Here is a 22,189-nt window from a genome sequence, read left to right on the forward strand (position 1 = left end):
CAGCGAAACGCCTAGCTTGGCCCCAGTTTGGTAATCCTATGGGGGCCCACCTTGGCCCTAATACGGTTTTGCTCCGAGGCGTTAGTTAGCGCCTCGTCAGAAACACGATTAGATAGACAGTTCATTCCCCTAGTAACCCTTAGACGTGAAAAAAAAAAGAAAAAACGGGCAGAACAACGAAGTGTTTATTTCGTTGTTCTGCCCGTTTTTTTTATTCTTCCTGCGTCTCAGGGTTACTATGAATGGCATTCACCAGCTCGCCTGTGTTTTTTTACCTTTCCTCACAGATAGTTCATGTTGTTGTTGTCCCCATGGACGTAGTTCTCAGCTTGGCCGCTAGGGGCGCGTCGATTGGGTCTCTTTCGCAATACCCGGTTTCGCCGTAATTCGAAGCGCAGTTACGTGCGTAAAATACCTACAATCGCGAACGCACATCGACGATATGACGAGGACGACCGATTGACAATAGGGAGTTTTCGTAGATCATTTCTTCCGTGTCGCAACGCTGCCCGCAATCCGCTACGATATCCGGGACTCTGGAGTCAAGGCCAGCGGCGCCTTCGTTGCGGGAGAGCGTAGCGGAGTAGGGAAAACGATCTACGAATGCTGTTTATTGCGCCGATCATGTGTTGTACTGTGACCTGATCTTGAAATGACGTTACATTGATTTAGCTTCGATACGTTGTTGATGAATAAATGTTTTCCCGGCAAATCTAGTGGGGAAAGCGAATAGGTGCATAGGCCACATGACGTAAAAATTTTCGCTAAATTTAGCGGGGAACATGAATTTGTTTGTAAATCCCGTAACGTGCCCCCCCCCCCCCCCCCCCTTCCTTTCCCGATCTAAACCAAAAACGGCTCACGCTTGGCTGCATCGTCATCGCAAGTTCCCCGCGCATTTTGTAATTTTGTATGTTCCCCTTTGCTTGGAGCGCACCTCCATACGTTTCCATGCCCCAAAGGCGGGTTATGAAACACTCGCTCGCCTTATACATTTCTAGAGACATTCCAAAACTCGAAGCGCCTCATCGCGGCGTAATACCACGTTATGTATTTTAGGAATCAGTGGGAAGCAAAATCCATACGCTGTCCAACCTTGGCCGAGATGTTCCCAGAATGCAATGCGCGTGGTGACGGATTTGTGGTAGTCTATTCGCGATAACAAACACACACACACACATACACACACAGATACACACACAAAGATGAATGGGTGCACCGCGAGCGTGCGCTTAGTATATTTTTATGCAGTACCGAGATTCACTATACTTCGTCAACGGGGCGGGGCAATTGAAATCGAAGCGATGACACTCCTCTCCACAGCCAAGGAGGTTCCATAATGAAACGCGCACAGTGTTTCGCGAAGGGATATTTAGTGGTAGTCTAACGGCCGGGTGCCAAGCACGCGCGCCGCGGGCCCCACCGGCCGCAGAAGGAAACTCTAAAAGAGAAAATATGCCTAGAAAAGAAAACAGAAGAGGCAGAATAGAAGACTCCTAAACGTTCCGAGAAGAACCCGCCAGCTGCGAAAGCTCTAACAACAACAACGAGAAGGAGAACGAAAAGGAGGAGGAAGGAAAGGAAGAGGAGGAGGGGGAGGTGGAGGTGGAAGAAAGAAGGAAGGTAGAGGAAGAAGACTAACAAAAACGTGACGTATATGAAGGTTTGATCGAGAGATCGAAATACAATTGCAAATGTATTATTGGGCCAGTCGGAACAACCCTGACGAACCTCGGCCACAGAAGGCCAATCTCTTCGCAACACGCGTTCTCGTGCCGCGGCTACCGATACGCGCAGGAAGCTGGCGCTTGTTGCAACCGGACGATGCCGTGTCCTTTCGTACGGGTCCTGCCACGCAGACCTCTCCCTCCAAGGTTCGAGTTGCCGGGGCCTGTACCCCGTTCCCCCCAAAGGCTGACAGTGCGTGCTCCTCGGACCAGTCTCATACCTTCATCTTTCGCCTCGTGATCAGGCTCCGTCGCATGCCAGGCTCAAAGAACGGGGTCGGGCGAAGAAAGGGAAGCGTCGTTTGGTCCGGCAAGAGCGTACACCTCCTAGCGTACTGTCAGCTTAGGCGCGAGTGGACTATGGATCCCCGGCGCGGCGTCGGGTTCGAGCTCTCTGGCCGAGACCCGATAACGGGGTCCTCGCCGGCCGCTTATCTCCGCGACTCCAATGCCACCGCCGCTCGCGTGCGGGCCTGTTCGCTGATCCCCCCACGCCGCGGAATTAAACCGCGTCGACTTCGGCCGTAATCCCACTCCGTTCCCGCGCACCGACGCAATCTCGCGAGGGATGCGAATCCGTTGTCCCGCTCTGGTCCCCGTGGTACCACGCGAAAGGTTGGTTGATTCTCGTGGCGAGGTGAGTTCCAGCACATTTGCGGAGTGTGGACGAACGGGTGGGTTCTTGGGGGAACTGCCGAACTGGCCTCGGGTCTAGGACAAAACAACGGCCACCACCCCCACCGAAAGTTGAAACATTTGAGAAAGAGAATGCGCGTAAAAAATGTTGCCGAATCTGAAATGATTTTTTGTTGTTAAATATTTACTAGGGCTTCGTTATCTGGGTGGTGTCGGAAGTGCAGGGCAGTGTGACCCGAGACGAACCTTTTGATTCCGCAGCCTTAGGCTGCGGAATCAAAATGATCAGTTGTCATCAGTTGTCATCAGTTGTCATCAGTTGTCATCGTCCACTGATGTTAAGTCTGGCGTGCCCCAGGGCTCTGTTCTGGGACCCCTTCTCTTCCTTATATATAGAAACGATCTCCCTGTTAGCATTTCTTCGTCGATTCGACCCTTCGCAGACGATTGTGTATTGTATAAAAAGATAGTACATATAGACGACACCTCGACACTTCAAACCGATCTGAGCTCTATTGCTTCGTGGTGCGACAAGTGGCAAATGCGAATTAACATAGATAAAACCAAATATATGACCGTGACAACAAAGAAAACATCAATTAATTGCAGCTACTCTATCAACGGTGTCCCTCTGGAAAAGGTAAATAAATATAAGTATCTGGGTGTTTTTATTTAGAATAGTCTTAATTGGCATGACCATATTAACTACTTAGTTGGGAAAGCAAATCGTTCTTTAGGATTCATCAGGCGGAAGTTTTTTTTAGCTCCTCCCGAAACTCGTTTGCTAGCTTTTAAGCCCTTTGTCAGATCGCAGCTCGAATACGCCAGCATCATATGGTCTCCCCACCAGGACTACCTGATTGACCAAATTGAAAGAATTCAAAACAAAGCCGCGCGCTTCATATTTAGTGACTATTCACCTTACACGAGCGTTTCGGCACTGAAACAAAGGGCTAATTTACCTTTATTAAAAGTCAGGCGCAAGGTCTCCCATCTTACCTTCATTCACAATATTTAATACTATAATGTTAGCCTTAAGGAACTCTTATTACCTCCCCCTCATCGCATCTTTCCCAGACATGATCATCCTCACAAAATTCGTTTATCAAATTGTCGCACTAACCAGTTTTGCAACTCGCCATTACAGCTTGCCATTGCAGAATGGAGCTCTTTGCCCCACCACGTTGTAGATATCATAGATAAAAATGAATTCAAATCATCATGTGAACGTTTGTTTCACATTTCCATGGAATGAATCGCGGGATGGTGTTGTTCTTGTTTTTCATGTGCAAAGATGGTCTTTTCTCTCTCTTTTTGTAGCCTGGTTGGCACGTTGTTTCCTGTTTGTGTAAGTGTGTATTCCTTCCGAGTGGGTGTATTGCATTGTTTCTTGTTTATTAAGCAAATATGTACGATATGTATCGTTTCAATATTTTCGTCGAAAACCTTGTACTCCCCCAAAATACAATGCCCGAAAGCGCGCTTTGAGGTAAATTAAATAAATAAAATAAATAAATAAATAAAAATTCGGTCGATGCCGTGACGAATATCGCATTGGACACAACTCTTACCTTCGGGGGCCACACGCACACACACACACACACAAAAAGAGAGGATATATTCTTACATCTCTTGTCACATATACGAAAACCAAATCTTCAGTTGGACGTACAGCGCACTGGCGTTGAACCGACGCTACCAAATTTCACGAGCGGCTTGATAGCCGAGTTGCACAACTTATTAAAATAGCTAATGCAAGTGTGAATGCGGCGTGATTTTTTTAACCGTTGATAACGTGCGCAGATATACGACGCAGCGCCGTGACATAGCACTTTCGTCGCTGCTTGATTTTCTCCATGGTATCGAAGCGTCGGCTGCAGTCGGCTGAAACGGACTATGGTAGCGTTGCATGTCTAAGAGTCACGTGGGACTATAGAGTTGCTACTTTAAGAAATTTGCGGTCCGACGGGTGGATATACTGTGTTTGTTTTCTTCCACGTATTCAATGCGTTTTGCCTCTTTGCGTAAAACAGCACTCCGCCGTAGTCCACGTATCTAATGCCTCTTCTATATCTGTTGATGCGAGTCCTTTCCCATGGAGTGCTTTGAGGGCTTGGCGCTTTCCAAACTTTCGAGTGGAGAGATGGAAGATTCGTCTTAGGGTGCCCTGATGAGGGCGGAGTTGGCACCTTCGAGGGAGGCCGAGTTCTCGAACGCCTCTAGCACTTGGAAACACGCACGCGAACCTCGAAAAAAAAAAATAAAAGAGCGGGGAAAAAAAAAATGAAACGAATGGTTGCATGGTTTCTTTTTTTGAGACGAGTTGTCCTTGTAAACATCCAGATTCTAGATTGGGGCCGACCTTTCCAATAAGAAGGGTCGTCTGGAAACCGCGAATCCTCCAACCTTTTTCTCTCTTCTGTTGTGCACTTTCGTCTTCCTAATTCTTCTCTTTTGTGTGTGTTCATTTCTCTTTCCTTAGTTTCCCAAGTTCCGCTTGTCGTGATTTTGCGGTGATTGGCCCAAAGGCTCGCTCTTCCTCTCTCTCCCTCTCTCAACTTTCTTGTTTTTTTTTGTTTTGTTTTTTCTGTGAGACAATTTTGATTTTGGGTCTTGGTTCTCGTGCCTGCGTGGACGTTAAGTTTTCCTCTGGTCTGATAGCAGCTTCCCTGCTGGGTTCGTCGAGAGAATAATAATAATAGTAATAAAAATATGAGAATATAAAAAGAAATCAAGAATAAATCCCAGTTATTATTGATGAAAAGTCTCAGGAAAAACGAAGAGTTTAAATCTAAGAGGTGAGGGTTTGTAGATAAACCTTCCGAACTGGAGCGAACACCCAGAAAACTGTTTCTCGGTTTAAACTGATTTTGTATTTTTGACACCGACCGATATTCATTGGTGTCCTTCTTTTAAAGCCGGAAAGTCTGCGGCCTATAGTTACAGTCTATAGACTAAACACGCGACTCCGACGTCACGTCACTTTGGTGACGCTGCTCTCGGCAAAGGCGCGTGCCAGGCGCTTCACGCGGTTTCTGCACATTGGGGCTTGTTCGCAAACAGCGCTCTGACGTGACTTCGCCCTGACCGGTGCTTTGGTCGCACGAGGAGCGGCCTTCGCATCGTGATCTTAGATTTCTCCGTTCAAAAACGAACGAAGAAATTCGGTTTGTTGTCCCCCCGCAGCTGAAGCGTACCGCTAGAGGCGTGACTGTTCCATCTCCTCCCTCCAACGTGCTCTTTTTAAACACACGAGGTGTGGGCCAGCGCCCGGTTCCTACACCGGGTGCGGGCACTGTGCGAGCGCGGGAACCACATTGTTTCGGTGAGGCCGCCCTTTCGTGGTTTCCTTGGGTCACGTGACGACCAGGATTTGCCTCGACAGTCTCGATGTTGCGTTTAAAAAAGCGCAATGAAAGCTTGGAGCCATCAAAGTGTAAAACGAACACCGTCCAAGTTGAGTCTATGACGACGTTCTTAGACTCGTGAGTTTTGGCCAATCGTGGAAAGCCAACCAGAGCGGACGTTTTGGGCGTGCACGTCGGCCATGTAAATAAGCTTCGTATACTTGTTCGTCTCCCGCCTCCACTTTGACCGACGAAACTTCGACAATGGGGGAATCGGACGTGAGAAAAGTTTCGGGGTTTTTGAAAAGGGACGCTACAACAGCCCAGCTCGAACAGGGCTTGGGGTTTGCCGAATATTTTATTCCGAATCTTTGATTCCGCAAATGTTCGGGGCATCCCTACTGAAAAATGAAGAAAAGCGAAGAAAGTGTTGTATTTGAGCTGTTCGTGTAACCTGGACTCTTGGTTTCTTCGCGAAGGAAAGAGTAAGTTCGCGAATGCCCTGATGTGCGACGTGCAAAAGCTCAGTTTGTTTCTTCCTTTTTTTTTTCTTCCGTGGGTTTGAAGAAAGTTAGATTCCACCCTCTCCCCACCCTTTCCCCTAGCCCGTAAAAAGTGAGGCCGGATTCTATGCGGGTAATACGACCCCTCGAGGTCGAAAACCCGAAGGTTCCAATTTTCGGAGTCTTTCCAAGCTACTATCGAAATAAGAGAACACCAACAAACAGACAATCCTTTTAGGACCAACGCTTCCGGTCGTATTGTACCACTCCCCCTATCTACCGCCCTGTTCCATAGATTTCGTGGATATAAAAGGGAACCGGGGAAACTCCTTTTTCTAACCGAAGTGTAGCCAAGAAGGGAGTATACTGCTGAAATTGGGCTACCCGAGAACGATGTTTTTGTTTCAACGTAATTGAAACAAAAACAAACCGAGAAAGCGATTGCAGCTGGGTCGTAGATTTTATTGCGTTTATTTTTAAGGGAATTCAGGCGGATGTGTTTCGGTGTTTTTATGTTTTTTTTTTTTTTTTTTTAATATCGGTGTTTTTCGGAGATCTGTTCCTGAGGGACGCAAACGGTGATTTTTGGTGACAAAATCTCGCGAAAAACTATGAGTGCAGAGTTTCGACAAAAGACAGCCCTTGCCGGAGCCAACGTTTGCGTAAATAGGTACTTTTAAGGTTTTAACGGATTTTGACTTGAATGAATGTTTATCGGTGATTTTGTTTTTCGGTTAAAACCGGAAAGTCTGCGGCCTACTTGTAACGTGCGATTTCCGGGAGAGCAGCCATCTTGCTGCCTCTTCTCTTGGAAACTTGTCCATACTCTGAGCTCGAGACCCCGTTCTTCTCGACCTCCCGGAATCGACGTGTGCGGCTCGGTCTATGGTCGGACGGACGTGGTAGGTTTTCGTGATAGACCTGGACGGCGGTCGTTATTTATTTGGCCCTAAAAGTAGTCCCGCTGCTCCCTTCCATTGTTCCGTCTCTGAGCTGGTTTTTCGGACGTCCGGCCGGTTCGAGGTCGATTCAAATTTTCTTTTTTTTTTCTTTGTGAGGCCTTGTGTGTTTATTTTTGTTGGCAGTTCAGCTTTCTTTTGTGATACGGTCGTGCTAGTCGTTTTAGTGCCGCGCGCTCTTGCAGCGTTTGCTTCTTTTGACTTTGGTTGGTTGTAACCGCTCTGCAGCGTCCCTCTGGCACTGAAATGGACACAGCGTGTTACGAGTATGAAACGGCTTTGTATTCCTTTGCTTCGCCGTCGCGGTACGGTGTAACCCTTTTTTTAATATTTTTTTTGCCAGTATTTTGATACTTTTTGTTTCCTACCGATAATAAAATATGTTGTATTTATGGGTACTCTTTCCTTCGCTGCAAGTGGCAGAATTATTGGTGTGTGTTAGGTTTGGTTGTACTACGGTGAGGGCTAAATGACTCGTATTTGGTTCCTTCTTTTATTGTGTGTGAGGCAAAAATATTAAATTCGGTTAATTCTTTTTGTCGTTTGCAGACACAAGTTTAGTTGCACGCGGTTTCGGTACAAAGGGAAAAAAAATTCATAGTATGTTCCTTTTCTTCACCCCGATCTTCCAGAAAGGCCAAAGAGCCATCCAGATGCAATTAAATAATTAATTAAGTAATTAGTTATGTAATTCAATTATTAATTTAGTTACTCATTCATTTATAAAAAAAAAAACGACCGTGCTCTATATTTCTTTATTTCCAATTAACTTTAAAAAAATATTTTACAAGTTTGGGGAATAGGTATATTCCAGGTGTATATATATATTATATGTGTGTGTGTATTTTTTTAACAAAAATAGAGCATTTGTTTATGTTGTCACCTCAAGAATCGTAGTAAAAAAAGTCAGGCTCCTCGGGGAGCCTTACTGATGTCCTCTTTTATGTGGATAATTAGGATATATGTATGCGAATTTTAGACAAGATATATGTTATCTTATCAAGACGCACACGTTCCAAACGCCGAAAGCATTCCTGTTTCCTCCGACAAGCCAATCTCATAACTACTTCGCGTCGCGTATAAACAATGCGCAAAACTTCCTTTTTGTTGAGGTCAAAACGGGTGTAGTTATATTTTACAGCGGAGCTGTTAAGGGCTAGTTTCCCCAGGATCCTATTCGTCATCAAACGACTTGATGACACAGAACTCTGGACAGCTACCGCTATCTATAAGCGACGGCGGCCACCAGACAACCGGTTTGCTGGTGGTCTGGTTGCCGACGTCGCTCATAGACGGCGGCAACCTTTCCAGCTTTTCCAGTCTGGCTTGCCGACTTGCGGCCGGCCATTACTTCATTCCCACCATAGCACAGCTTCGCTGGTCTTCCTTCTTCACCAAAGTGGAAAGGCTGAAAGTTTTTTTTTTACCCTATCCTACTTTAATGGGGTATAGGAAACTGTAGGAAACGGTGAGATTATAGCGCTGCTGCGCACATCGCCGCTCGTTCCGTTCCTGCTCTTCTTCATCCGAAGAAATGTTGCCGCCATCTATGAGCGACGGCAGCAACCAGTTCTCTGGTTGCCGAGGCTGGAAAGGTTGCCGCGATCTATGAGCGACGGCGGCAAGCAGACAACCGGCAAACACAACACTCTGCGCAGCTACCGCCATCTATGAGCGACGGCGGGAACCAGACTGTGGTGTCGACATGTGTTTGGTACCGGACACGATCCTGAGGCTAGCCCTTAACGGCTCCGCTGTAAAACAATCAAAGCTCGCACGCTCCGAGGTAATCACAGAGAATGGGAGGAGCCTTTCCCGAAACCAGAACCACTGTCACCCATTAGCAAGCGGAAGATCCTCGCGTGTCCGACCGGCGGAGTGATATCTCGACTGCGCGCGGCTCGTCGCCCGGATAGCCCGGATGTAGCCCGGGCTTCGGACGCCCAGACAAAGAGGATCGTCATCGTAGCCATCGCTTCATCGCGCCATGGCACTCTACTCTCGCTAACTTGACGCCTCTCGAGGAAGAGATGCTTCGATGAACAGCCGACGTGGAGTCCATCTCTTAGGATGCGACACCGTTGCACGCCGTCGTATATTCGAGCGCAGCAAATGGTGGACCTCGGTGTATTTGATCTTTTATTGCTTTTTTTTCATGGGGAAATTGGCCACGCATTGTCGTGATTTAATCATTCAAAGATTTCTAGGATGCTTAGAGCCCGCAGATTGAGTTATCGCCATAATTAGGCGATCTCGGAAACCTCCTCAGGGCCCCTTTAACTACGGCCTTTTGTGTCTTCGCGGAACGTTGGTTTCCAAGTCCATGCATGGTGGTAACGGTATTGCGGTAACGCTACGCTAAAACTCTTCATTGGCCGTCCGTCCCTCCCGTTAATCGGCCCATGGCCCGTTTGCCCGAAGCGCGGATAAGCGCTAACCGCGCTTATCCGCGCTTCGCTAAAGTTAGGCGCAGTACCTAGGAGAGGGATTTTGAAATCACGTGACTGGCAGAAGCTTGTATCACGGTCGAGCTGCGGGAAAGCGAACCACAGCAAAACAGACGTCTGGCGTATCGTTATCTGGCCCCGCGCCTCAGTCACGATCGTGACAGGCTACAGCATGAAACTTCTACGACGTCACCAGGCAGACATCGAAGGACCACATTTGTGGACACGGTTATCAAACAGTAGGAGACGGGGCCCAGTCACCGAACTTTTTCCAGTTACTGATCTACATAACAACTTCCACTCGTCTCACCCTACTGACGCCATCTTCATTGATTTCTCAAAAGCATTCGACACGGTTCCTCACCAACGTCTCCTATATAAACTTTCAAAACTAAACATTCACCCTTCTATTATCCACTGGATCGCTCAATTCTTAAGTAACCGTAACCAGGCTGTCCACCTGGGGCAGGACAAATCACCTAGCCTTCCCGTAATATCAGGTGTTCCGCAGGGCAGCGTTTTGGGTCCGCTTTTATTTCTTATCTATATTAATGACCTTCCTCTCCATATAACATCTTCCATAAGGCTTTTCGCAGATGATTGTGTTATTTATCGTCGTATTACTAAACCTGAAGAGTCTTTAAAGGACCCATGAAACGAATTTTGGGCTGGAGTAAATCAATTTATATTGGGATTTTACTAATAGCACATCGTTCAGTGGGCCAAAAGAACAAAGGTAGAAAGTCAGAAGCCTGACTTTCGCTACAAAAATTTGCAAAACATAGCGGACTATTTCGTACCTCCTTCCCTTCGTAAACTCTCCGCCTTTTCACTGTGATACATCCGCGGACCCCGCAGCGCGTCACCGGGCTACTAGCCACCATAACCGGGCCCCCACAGCGCGTCACCAGGGCCCAAGCGTACGTCACACGACACCGGACCTCACTTAATCCCTTTACCCCTAAGCTGACATTGCGGTGGAAGCTACGCGCTTGCCGGACCAATCAGCCGCCTCCCTTTCATCACCTGACCTCATTCTCTGCGGGTCGGCATGCGCGAGAGGGCGTGATCACGTGGAAAATGTGTGGCTGGCCCAACGAGCACGTAGCTTCCACAGCACTGTCAGCTTCGGGGTGAACGGGGTGGGGAAAGCAACTAGTCGGAATTTTGAGCGACGGGCTAATCTTCTAGGGGGACAATGGCTGTGTCCGGGCTACACAAGCGAGATTCCGAGCAAGAGGGGACTCCCTTCTTTCCGACTTCTTGAACTGTTTGGTACAATGCGCGATTTATGAGTTGAGGAGGAAAGCTAAACAGAAAAAAGTTGAAAAAGCGTTTCATGACTCCTTTAATAGTGCAGCAGGATTTAAATATGTTTTCACTATGGTGTAACACATGGCAGATGAAAGTTAATGTCACCAAGAGTAAACTATTAACATTCACTGGCCAACGAACGCCTGCAATACGAAATTATACATTACAAACTCTGCCTCTCGAAAAAGTGTCCAGCTACAAATATTTAGGTGTAACATTTTCAGACGACCTAACCTGGAATACCCACATTAACACTGTAGTTTCTAGTGCTTGTAAATCTCTAGGATATATCAAACGTAACCTTCACAGTACCCCGCATTGTGTTAAACTAACAGCCTATAAATCCTTTGTGAGGGCTAAATTGGACTATGCCAACTTTATTTGGTGGCCGCATCAAGCTTACCTTATTAACAAACTTGAATCAGTTCAGAATAAAGCATCTCGCTTCATATCTCATGACTACTCACGGACATCAAGCGTAACCGCACTTAAAACAAATCTAGACCTTTGCCCACTGGCCGAAAGAACTAAACTTGCTCGTCTTGTCATGTTCCACAAAATCTACTATTCCTCTTCGTCATTCCGAAACCATTACTACCAACCTCCATCTCACATCTCCTTACGTCGTGACCACAGCCAGAAAATAAACCCTCTATTTGCGAGAACTAATAAATTTCAAAATTCCCCGCTCTCTCTAGCCATCAATAACTGGAATTCTCTTCCTGAGGCTATTGCTCTCGAAAATAATCCAGCTAAATTCCGCGATCTTTGCAAGGCACACCTCAAAAGTGTTTTTCGTTAGTCTAAATGTTTATGTCGGTAGCTAGTCATTAGTTTTTTTTTTTTTTTTACCATGATATGCATCCTGATGCGATTTAACCCTAGCCATTTTTCGGCAAATATTACTATTTGTATTTGTTTGTGAATCTACTTTTGCTTTTGTTTGTTTTTATGTGAGTTTGTATTCTTATCCCCCCTCAGGTAATGCACTTCTGTAGAAGTGCCTTTGAGGTATAATAAAATGAAATGAAATGAAATGACATATACGCCAGAAACGACCCCAACGAACTAAACAAAAATATTGACGTTCATGTTTAGACAGCGTCGTATCTTTAAGGTACGGCAAAATTAGGGAGTTTTCGTAGACCGTGTTTTTCCCTCCGCTAAACCCTCCGCAACGAAGAAACCGCTACTGCGCCTGCGCGCCGGTGGCCTTGGCAGTAGAGTTCCGGGTAACGTACCGTTTTGCGGAAAGCGTTGCGGGACTGCGAAAACAATCTACGAAAACTCACTATTGTCACTCGCTGTAGATAATGAGAACTTTAGCGTGTGTAGTGCAAGACTTCTAGCTTGAGGTGTTCAGCGTGCGTCAGGCAGTAGTGATACACGACCGCACACCGGTGCGGTGCTCATCCAGATCGAAACGGACAGGGCTGGTGGTCGAACCCAGGATCCCTCTGAGGGTGGTGCGAAGTGCACGTTGCAGAAGCGTTCTGGATCTCGCCGTCAGCACGCGCTCAGCGGCGACGGACACGGCCATGGCTGCCGATGGATGCCGCCCGTAGCTTTTGCTGGGACGTGAGGAGTTGGCCGGGGTCTGAAGAAATTCCTCCGTCCTTTGTTGTCCCGGTGCCTTTGTGCCCGCGCCTCGCGGTGCGCTGGGGGTTTTGACGGCGGCTCTCGGCTTTTAGGTCGGCCGCTCCACCGTTTTTGTTTTCTTTTCTGTCTGGATTCGCGACCGTTATGTAGGCGCAGCGTCCGCTTTCACGGAGCTTAATGCGTCGTTTGAACTTCACCCTGACTTGGAGCCGAGCTGCCGATCAAGCGCAGCCGGGACCTAAGGATGCGTGACATGGCGCTCTTAAAGTATGTGCGACCCACTTTCGCAGCTTCCTGTTTTGTCCGCTAGGCTCCGAGAGCTTTTGTTTGTACTATCGTGATGTTTAGACTGCTAGATGTTTAGGCTGTGTGACCTTGATCGGCCCCACTATGACGACACTTTTACTCGCTTTAGACGAGAATTTTAGGGAGTGTTGCGCATGACTGCTAGCCTGGGGTCTTTAGTGTGCATCAAGAAGTTGTGGTACACACACCGGTACGATGCTTATCTAGGTCGAGATGGGCAGGGGCGGGGACTGAGATCGGAGCCCAGGATTACTTTGTTCTGCAACACTTTTCGCAACTCGTGCTCCATGGTGCAGCATGCTCATACATTCGGCCGCCGACCTCCTCCTCCCCCTTACACCTATGCTAACGTACATAAAAGGAACGGCTTGCATTTTACGCATTGATCTGTGGCGATGTCACGAGGTTCTTAGTAAGGAAATGGTGTTCAATTAAGTTGGACGAGAGCCACTTGAAGTGAAGGATAACATGAAAAAAGGGAACGACTAAGAGAAGTTAAGAATAATAACTTGAAATGTCCAATATTTACGCGGAGATGCTAGAATGCTAAAAAAAAAAAAAGAAGATAGGAGCGGGAGGAAAAAACGGAGAGGTTAACCAAGCCGGCCTGCCTCGGTTGGCTACTCTGGGTTGGGGTAGGGTGCCTTCATGTGCGCTTTGCTTAGGGTGATGACATCTGACCGTTTTGTTCCCGATGCTCTTGTTTCTTTTTTTGTTTCTTACCACGTTAATGCGCGTCTCCCGACACGAGCCCTTGGCATTGGCAATGCTACGGCGCATTTTGTTAGCGGATATTTCCTCGTAATTTTCCCGAGAGCGCATGTGGTCGGCATCAGAGACAAAAGTCGCTGGATCGTAGGAAAGTAGTGCCAAGCTCCCCGTATGGTTGCCATCTTTGTCCGTGAAATGAGCAATTTCTCCTTGACTCCTCCGTTCTTGGTGAGCCGATCTGAATTCGCTGGTGACGGGTAGCTTTATGGGGACATTTCTTGTATGCCGAGGTTTCGCTATCCACACACCGGCGGAACAGGCGTAGATCTTCTTACCATCACCATATGCTGTGTCGGTGCTTGGAGGCATTGAAGAATAAGTTTACTGTTTTAAAATACGCAAGAAGAACAATATAATTGTAAGACATCCGTGGAGATGGGCATGATTGTTAAGTTAATTGAAAACACAGTTCCAAATACGCTTAAATCGGCGACGAACGTTTCCAGTACCATGATTCTCCACGGTGATCTTGGCGCGACTGGTTTAGAACGACCCTCTGGAAGCTTCGAAGGCTTGAAGGGACCGAGATGGCGATTTTCATGGCAACGTAGACTTATTAGCCAATCGTCTTGCGAGGTTTTGGTCGCCTGTATGTTAGTATCTGTTTATGCCCGGCTAGCAGGCATGAAAGGCAATGGTTCTGCTTTCCCACGATCCAGTGACTGGCATCACCCTAAACAGAAGGACATTGAGGCAACCTATAGGTTGGCGAAAGGGGGTGGATCTAGGTATGGTTCCGAGTTGGTGGTCCTTGAGCATTTGAAAATGCTCAGAGGACTGTTTGGGCGCCTTTACAAAGGCTGGTTAGCTGTGGAGAACGGGTGACCTGGCTGCATTTACACTTTACTGCGGAGATTGTGTTGCTTGGTGTAACGGATCTTTAGCTTCGACTGAAATATCGCGTGCTAGTTCATGCATAAGTCATTCAAGTTAGAAACGCCTCGCAGGGACCCCTTAAATGGAGACCTAGTGGCTGCATCTCGACAATGGAAGGAGGCACTTGGCCTTCTCTCCGTAGACCCAGTACAGGCCGCTGGTCACACCCACGTGTCTTATGTTCCTATAGGCCCGTTTCTCTCGGCCAGGAGGCGCTGTAGAGCAGAGATGGCAAAATTACTTTTCCAGCGTAATAAAATTACACTCCTCCATACTTTCATCAGGAATACGCAAATGTAATTAAATTAAATTCAAGATTACCGCGGACTAAAAGTAATGACATTGCAATTAGTTTTTAAACGTAAGGAAATTACTTCGAAGTTACTTTTCGATCCCTTCGGGCAGTAATTCGTGCCCGTGACGACGGAAGTGTTAAATGTAATGTAGAGCTTCTTAAAATAGGACTACAACAGATAGGTCACCCGTTTCGCTGTTTAATCATGATCGGTTGATGTGATTCCGTCTTCCTGATTTCGGAGAATTCGTCCACTTTGGTTTGTTCGGGCCACTGCGACTCGTTTTTACACGAAGATGTAACGACTTTTGGGAGATGTGCTGAACTGCCGATTCTGTGGCCATTGGTGAACGGGATCCATCGTTCCCGAATCCATTTTGCGCGAGGTTGAGGAAATGTCTTATACTTCCGACTCGGAAGAAGTCAAATCGCTTTCTTTCAAGAGCGCTGGTCAACGCACTCCCGGACATTGTTCTGGTGGAGTACTGCTCCATGACACCAGATGTGCGCGAATTATCGCGCGTTATCACGCAAGGGCGGCCGGATGGTATCTGGGGTGAAACGCCACCAGAGAAGGAAAGAGGCAGAGGGCACCTCCCGAAATGGGTCCTTCCCCAACGAACCAGCGGCTATATTGGCGCCTTTGCTTTTCCCTGACTTAGCTGCCCAGGGTGAGCTTGCTTTGCTCGCTTTTTGCCGTTTCCGACTATATTCCGTTCAGCCATAAGCTGATGGCAGCTCCTCCTTAGCTTTAATCCTCCACTCAAAAGTGAAATGAGAAATCACGTGGGGGTGACGTGCTGGCCGGGGCACCGGAGGCGATAAATCCGAGCTTCCACCGTGCTTTTTAAGCGCTCCATGAAATTTGTCATTCTTAAATGATGATAAGGGCCGTCCCGGCACTCATTGGCCACGAATTCAAATTCAAATATTCGTCGACGGATTGATCGTTGACGAGCGCATACGTTTGAGAAACGCACTGCTCGTGCACTATTCATGAGCTGGGTTCGGCTGACGTGCTTGGGGCAGTGCGGATGCATCGCAGTCAAAAGGCGGATAGCTTTCGAAAGAAAGAAGGTAGGAAATAGTCCACTATAGTTTTCAATTTTCGTACCGAAAAGCAGGCTTGAGCCTTTCTACGCTCGTGCGCTAGTTTTATTTTGGCGCACTAAACGATATGCGATTAGTGAAATCCCAATTTATTCCAGACGAAAATTTATTTCATGGTCCCTTTAAAATTAACTCCCGACTCCTCGTCGCAGGTTTTCAAATGTTTTGACATCTTACTGGCGCGCCCTCCACATTCTAGCCTGGAACGGTCCCGATGACTTTGCGTATTAAATCCGTCTTGACTGGAGTTTCTCGGGCTGTGGCGTTCCATTGATGTTTTCACTCGAAAGCTTTTCTTTATCCATGCGCTTCGCCTTTCGACTCCGCCTTTGTGTGTTTGTCTCGCTCTCGACTCCCGCGTCACATATTTTGCTCTCAGATGCGCTTCAGAGAAAAATGATTACGAAAGTAATTAGTTATTTACTTAAAATTACAGCTTGGAAGTAACTCATCACATTACTAAATTACAGGAATAGAAAAGTAATTCATGACATTACTCGTTACAGCAAAAAGTAATTTAATCACAATAATTACATTACGGTAATGTCATTACTGCCATCTCTTCTGTCATAGTTTCCTATATAGTGACTAAACTTGGCAGATCGCCCCGAGAAGCGGCCGCCGAAATGGAAGAGGTGGAGCGGCAGACAACGGATGAGAGGAGAGCCACGTCACTAGCGCTCCGCTGCGGCGAGACGCCGAAACACACTTCTCCGGAGCGAACAAGTGTGTTTCGGATCCTCGCCGCTGCAAAAGCTGTGCGCTGACGTCCAGGTTCCCCGAGAAATGGCTCTTTGATGCTCTGTGCTACCAGATCCTCGCGCTCCCAATCTGCGAACGGCCACTCTATGGCTCCGTCGTCAAACTGCCAGGCTTTGTGAGTTTAGAAGAGGCTATAGGTATACAGTTCTACTGTGTCGAAGATGTACGTGCGCCTCTTCGACACTCATGTGCAAACATTCCTCCCCATGCTACCGCGCATTGCCGTAAGCGAGCTTGACGAAGTTCGATCGAGCGCGGTTGGACACTCCCGCTGCCGTCGGGGCAGGGGGAGGCTTCGTCGAACGGTTTTGTACGTCTTTTGTCCGCGCTTCCTCTCTTCTCGTATAAAAAGAAATAAATAAACTCGAAACTCCGTTAGCGAAGGATGCCCCACCCGAGAAAACGGGAAGCACATGAACGGCAGACTAAAAAATAGCTCTCTCAGAACGAAGGATATTTAAAAAAGAAAAGGCCGTAAAATCCGCGTATTTCTTTTGTCGTCCTGGCAGGAGACTTTGTGTGTGTTTTGCGAGTGTGCGTACGTGTTAAGCTTCCCTTTTCCGTTCGAGTGCCCTTGGAACGTCCAGGAAATAGCGGTGCGCAAACTGAGCGGGAACATCGTTCAGCGTCCGGTGCCTACGGCGGGGCGAGGTTCCCGCAGGTTGGCTTTTCCGCTTCGCCCGGAGGCCCGGCGGGGAAAGTGTTTGCGCAGGGCGCCGCCGCCCGCCGTCAAGTCAACACTCGAACGTCGCCACCCTCGGCGAGCACTTTTCTTTTTAGTTTTTGTTTCGTGTTACTGTATAGTGCTGCGCGAGTATGTTCGTTATAAGCGGGTTGGTTAATATCAATGCGGTTATTAAACAAAAAACGAGCTTCCATTTTGTTCTGCGCTGGCTCATTTTTTTTTTTTTTGCGATATTTCGGTTGGTTGATATATTTCTGCATGATACACAGAGCACCGTGAAAGGTATGTGGCAAGGAATTATGTAAAATCGGGCTTATACTAAATATTTTTTACTTAGAAATTGTGATTGGGGAGGGTATTTGTTACGCTCGTGGCCTCCGCTGGGGGGAAATTCGTGGCTAGCAGTTGGTCGCAAGAGCTGTCAAGCATCGCGCTGAAGGTCATGGAAACGATTTCGGTCAATGACGTGCCCTTATTTTGTCGACAGTTGTTTCTTATAGTGCATTGGTACCAGACTTAATCGTAATCGTCTGATTGCATTTATTAGGAAGTAATCACGAGAGTAATCTGAGTACTTTCGGAAGTACCAGAATTACTGGTTTCGTTACATATTTTCTCTCCTTTTTTTAATGAAGTTCCTTATACGATTATGCTACCAAGGAATCTTCAAATCAAGTCCGCGAGAGGAGGATAGTGTTGCAGAAGTGGGGAATTCGGAAGGTAATTAGTTCAGAATTCGATGATTCGAATCCGATAATGGATGGCACGAAAGACCCACCGTTTTCAAGTTCGACAAACAATCTGACATTTTTAAAATGTCAAGGGATCGGAAAAGTAACTGTTCATTACTTTTCTTCTCGAGCAATCGTGTAATGTATTGCATACTTCATAGCCGATTCCTTTTCTCGAGTAAGGCGTGCTAGATTGATTGATACAAAGTTTCAATCACGTTTGTCAGCACGATTGTTCAGGGTGGTTCGAGCAGTACTGGGAAGGGTGGCGTATTGCTCCCCCTCGCGGCTAGAAAACAAAAACAGCTAAAAAAAACAAAACCAAACAACAACAACAACAACAACGACAACAACAACAACAAAACAGTGCTGTTGAGCGAGAGGAAAGCCGTAAGGAGTGTCGCTGTCTAGCCTGGGCAATAATTGGTTCGGCCTGCTGAGGATTGTAGTGACATGCTGTGTGTTCTTGACAGCCGATTGGTTGATTTCTCCGAAGCTTGCAGTGACGCATCAGATTGGCGGTACATGGTTGGATCTTCTGACATGTAGCCTATACGTCACGGCTTTTAAAGCACTGCATTTGCCTGATTTTAACTCGCTTATAAACACAAGACTGTTGTTCATAGGCATTTTTGGGATAGTCAATTTAAAGTTCTATATGCACCTTCTCGTATTTTTAGACCCGAAGAGCATTACCGGATACCTCACTGTTTGACAAGATTCGGAAAACGGGCTAGTAGTTACTATGTACCAGCATTTATGAACAAACTACCTTCTAGTATTCTAAATTTAAGAACAAAATACAAGCTCAAGAAAGCCCTGAGAAATTTTAGTTCGTAAAGTGCTCACTAGTTTGCGTTCGTTGTTCTAATTTCTTTGTGTGGATTTTATTTTACATGTTTCCTTTTTGCAAACGGCTGGTTTCACCGATTGTAAGACGCTGCTAGTCAAGCCCAATGTGGCTTAGGCATATCTGACTTAACATACGTTTTGTTCATTTGCAATAAAATTATTATTATTTTTAATATTATTATTTATGAATATATTTGCGATTTCTGAACGAATACTAGAGGGGTTGAATTCTGATTTAAAACAAGTGCCGTGGAACTATTTTTGCATGTCCCTGATTTTGTGCAGTTTTCGCATGTTTTTTTTTTTAGATGTCTTTGAGGTTTTTGTCGCTAGAGGAAATGAAAATGTTATAATCCCTTCTATATAAAAGAGAAAAAAAAAAGGGAACCGCGTCATTTTTTGTTTAAATATTTTATTATCTTTTTCTAATATGAGGTATTAACGATTGAGTGATTCGATTGGCACAAGCAGTCTAGAAATCGACAGTTCCATTTGCGAGTTGGATGAAGTTCGGCTTCTCGTTGATTGGTCACGAGTTCGAACGGAACGCTGACGCTACGCTCGTGTCCAATCGAATTCGGCGTGTGTTGGTCTCCGCTAGGCGGCGGACACGGATCAGTGTTTGTGACCTTGGCGCTACGCGGGCCATATGCGAACAGGATTCCTAACCTAACCTAACCTAACGTTACCGACTCCGGCAATTGCGTCGCAGTTACGATCGGTAACGAGTCTTTCTTTTCCCTTTAATGCCACTCGAAGGTAGGCACGCTGGTGTCGATTCGTAAATACAACCTCTTCTATTTTCCTCGGGCAGATTTGTTGTCAGGGTAAAGGGTTAGTCAACCTGGACGTTAAGCGACTCGCGCGTCCGCCGTTTAAAGCCAACTCGGCAAGAGCAGCGTTACTGAAAGCTAAATTTGTATGCATGCACCACGCAGCTGTACTCGTGTAGTAGGGGTAGGCAGTATGAATAATGGACACGGGTCGTTTACACTATTTCTATGGTCATTGACCGAATGAAAACGTGAGGGCGTCTCTTCGGCCGGCCTTGCAGCAGGCTCTCGTTGCTTCTTGCCGTGCTTTGGCTTTGCGTTTGAGATTCACGCAGTTTTGTGCACGTTGCAAAAAAAGAGTAATTGATTACAATTGCAATTATTATCCGGTAAAAGTGTTAAATTGGATTACACGATTACTTGTCAAGAAAAGTAATTGTCCGTTACTTAACAATGTCTAACCTTAACTTTTCCGATTACTTCCGATTTTCGAACCGACAGATTTTTTTCTGCCGCGGTTTGAAAACGAGCCATTTGTACCGTTCTTTATTGGATTGGGACCACCGGATTACGAACTCCCTATCTTGTCAATATACCAATGTTTGTGGACGATCCTCCTGACGCAGACTCGGTTTCGACGGTTCCACGGTAGGAAACTGGTACGGACGAAAAGGGCGCCATCGGAAAGGGGAGGGAAAAATAGGAACGGTTACGAGGAATTTGAGAACTTCCAAAAGAAATCGTGTGCTGTGCAGCGGACGCGGTATTTTAGTCGTGTCCGGCACAACTGGCAAGGTCGTAATCGCGGGAACCTGGTTAAAGTGGACTCGGTTGTGTTTGAACTACTCCATATATAAATTGAATCTTTTTTTTATTCTGGTTATTTTTGGAAGGTAGACAAAAAACAAGTTCACGCAAAATATATGTCTTCCGCTCCTGGAGTGAGCTATATACCTCTACGAAAGTAATCTGCATATCCAAACTTTCTTTTTTTTTTTTTTTCAGCGCGCATTTACATGAGTAGCGGACGTTTCCAGGGGCAGTTTATTAATTTTTCAGCCACGATCGTTCCTGGGTACAAAGCGTCGGTTTTCTGGCGCTGTTCTTTCAGTTATCTTCTATTTTTTTATATATATATTCCTTCTGCCGTGGGAAAGAATAACGGTGGAGGGAGCAGAAATGAGTCTCCCGAAATTGGATGCTGGCGAGTGTGGAATGTTTTACCTTGCGATAGACCGGAGAGGGCGCTACGAGCCACCGAGGCCGATCCAAGGACGTGCAAGCCTCACGTGACCTTTATGAGGGATGCGGATTGGATTGGATTGACTGGGCGCGGGAGAAAGCAAGAAAAATCGTCCATTTTGCTGAATTGGAAAAGAGCCGGCCGACTTGGGACGAAAAAGGGATGTACGGCGGCTCCTAGGGTAAGGGAGCGAGTAGGAACGTGGGGAACTATGGGGACTCCGAATAAAAGTATGGGGAAGTAAGGAGTGGATACGAGGGAAAAACAGTGAGATTGGGCTGGAGGATTGTTTACGGGTAAAATGGAAAGGGAAACGTGGGAAGAGGCGTTCTCGATTGGCTGGTAGTGCAGGCGGAGGGACCTTGAAAATGGCTACGGGAAAGAAAGAGGTAGTCTGGGGGGCAGACATGCCGGTGTCCGAGGGAAAGGGTAGAAGATACAGAGTTTAGGGACTGTATCAACGTTGGGGAGTTTTAGTGAATCGTTCCGATATCTCTTATCGACTGATGCCTCGTTCTGATTGATGGCGAAGCGATAATGAGATGCTCGGGGTTATATTCGCGCCTTGCGTTTAACAAGCAATCCGTGATTGCAGGAGGTGTAGACCGGGAGTAGAGAGGAAGGAAGAAAATGAAACCGGCCGGGTAAGGAGTTTAGTCAGTGAGCTTTGTTTGTTTGTTTTGGACACAGCGGGGCAAAAAGGCAGATGTACTCTTGACGCGTAAGCACTGATACTGGGATGGAAACTTGAATACAGGAGGGACAGAAGAACATGGAGAGACAGCGTCTCAAAAAGGGGATGTCCACTTTCTTTGGTCCCTTCTATTTTCTCTTCGAGTTTCATTCCCAATCCAGGGGTTTAAGCGTCACAAATAAATCGACAAAGAAAAGAAAAGAAAAAAAAAATACGGGGAATTCGAGAATTCAGCTAAAACTACAATTTTGTAGCAAAAACGCAACATCATATTATATACACTGTGTAGGGACTAGCTAGGGATAGAAGGGCCAAAGGTGCAAACGTCTAGGGAAAGGAACGTTCCCCGGGGATCGCATCTTCTCCTGGAGCGCAGGGGCGAAAAGGCGAAGCGCGTTAAAGCGATGAAGGAAAAACGGTCGAGGCGGTCGAGCTGCGGTCTCGGTGTTTCCCAAATGCACTTAGGCACGAGCTGGCTCCGGGCTTCTTTTGGGGGCGTTGAGGTTTCCTTCCTTCTAGTTTTGTGTGCTCGGAACGGTGCTGTTGTGCTTTCTCTTTC

Source organism: Ixodes scapularis, unplaced genomic scaffold (assembly GCF_016920785.2).
Source record: "Ixodes scapularis isolate PalLabHiFi unplaced genomic scaffold, ASM1692078v2 PGA_scaffold11__112_contigs__length_91849675, whole genome shotgun sequence".
NCBI lineage: Eukaryota > Metazoa > Arthropoda > Arachnida > Ixodida > Ixodidae > Ixodes > Ixodes scapularis.